At 47.1% G+C, this 1566-nt stretch overlaps 1 protein-coding gene across 1 annotated transcript in view; it reads right to left on the bottom strand.

Annotated features, from left to right (window-relative positions):
- ACY3 (aminoacylase 3) overlaps positions 1-250 on the bottom strand; it is a 24955-nt gene extending 24705 nt beyond the window's left edge. Inside the window, exon 1 of the mRNA XM_018568972.1 lies at positions 165-250. The gene's annotated coding sequence lies outside the window, so the exon portion shown is untranslated. The remainder of the gene's footprint in view (positions 1-164) is intronic.
- Positions 251-1566: the final 1316 nt, after the last annotated feature.

Genomic DNA, 1566 nt, shown 5'->3' with positions numbered 1-1566 from the left:
CTGGTAAAACCCCCCCCCCCCCCCCACTATATATAGAGTTTAGATGCATTACTATTGCTAGCTAAAATCAGATTTGCTGTAGCATGTGACACTCTACATCCCACAGCGCCGGCCTGAACGAAAACAACCGAAACAAATGGAAAACGAACAATCTTTAGTCCTACCTGTCACAATGAGTTTATCTTTCTCGCTCTCTCCGGACTTTCCCACGTATCATTTGGTGTCTGTGAGATCAGGCATTGCAGCAATGTTTCAATGGAGTGCACAAGTTACTCTGATTAGGTATTAACCCCAGGCATTCTGTTGGGGCCAAAGGTCACACGTGAGCTTCAACTGCAGAGCCAAGCTCAGGTGATCGCGCTGACCCCCCTCGAACCTGCACAGCGTGACCTTACACCATCTGTGACTTCACGTGTGCGCGCTCTCACACAATGCAGTCATATGACAGTGGCACAATCTGTATCAATAGTCTGCACACCAGGGCCTGCAGGAAATATAAAAGTTCCCTCGCATCAACTTGTTTACTGTCATTAACTGCGAGTTTACTGCATAGCTCACATCAGGGACTGGCCTGGGTTTTGCAGACTTACCCCTACAAATGTGTGTCACATACCTGCATAGGTTGAAAAGAAAGAAAACAAACGTTCCGAAAGATATACGGGTGTTTCTATTGCTAAACCGGTTCTGGAAACTCTACTTGCCTGGCAGTCTCTGGCTTCAATAGTTCCTGAGTCACCGATCCGGATCAAACATGCAGCCAGTGACATCAAGGGACATGCAGAAGCTCTGCTCCGCAAAGGCAGCCTATGTATTTTCTCCTCATAGGTTTCAAAGTGTAACGCGTGTTACTTCAGGGGCATTCATTTTTTTTTTTTTATAATGATCGTTGTAATAGTGATCACTGTTAAAGGAGAACTATGGGGTCAGCGTTTTTCCCCATAATTCTCGCCAGGGTCACAGGAGGACATAAACTAGCGTCCTCCCGTCACCCAAAGCTCAGTATCTAGCGAGCTACAGCTCACTAGATACTGAGACCGCCGCAGCCGGGACGGATCCCGACATTACTGTTGAGATCCACCCAGCTGCGTGATTGACAGCTGGCTCTGCCTATCTAGAGGCAGAGACAGCTGTACCCTCCCCCGTTCGTTCCTCCAGTCAGCGCTGGAGGATCGGAGTGGGAGGGGGGGAATCCCTGCAGGGAGCCGTGAGTGACAGTCAGGGAGATGATCGAGAAGTGATCGTCAGCCAAAATGACACATTACCACCACAATTCAAAGTTGAGTAGAGATTCAATACGCTTAAGTTTTATCGTCTCAAAGGCCTGGTCTGTTCTTATGATGTGATGATCTGGTCTGTTCTTATGATGTGATGATCTGGCCTGTTCTTATGATGTGATGATCTGGTCTGTTCTTATGATGTGATGATCTGGTCTGTTCTTATGATGTTATGATGATCTGGTCTGTTCTTATGATGTGATGATCTGGTCTATTCTTATGAGGGTTGATGGTCCAAGCAGGACCCCCTCCACCCATAGCTCCATTTTCCATACTGTATTTTTTACAAGAG

Source organism: Nanorana parkeri, unplaced genomic scaffold (genome assembly GCF_000935625.1).
Source record: "Nanorana parkeri isolate BGI_ZX_2015 unplaced genomic scaffold, ASM93562v1 scaffold1269, whole genome shotgun sequence".
Taxonomy (NCBI): Eukaryota; Metazoa; Chordata; class Amphibia; order Anura; family Dicroglossidae; genus Nanorana; species Nanorana parkeri.
Note: the sequence above shows the minus strand (reverse complement) of the source record. Positions and strands in the feature narration are given on the sequence as shown.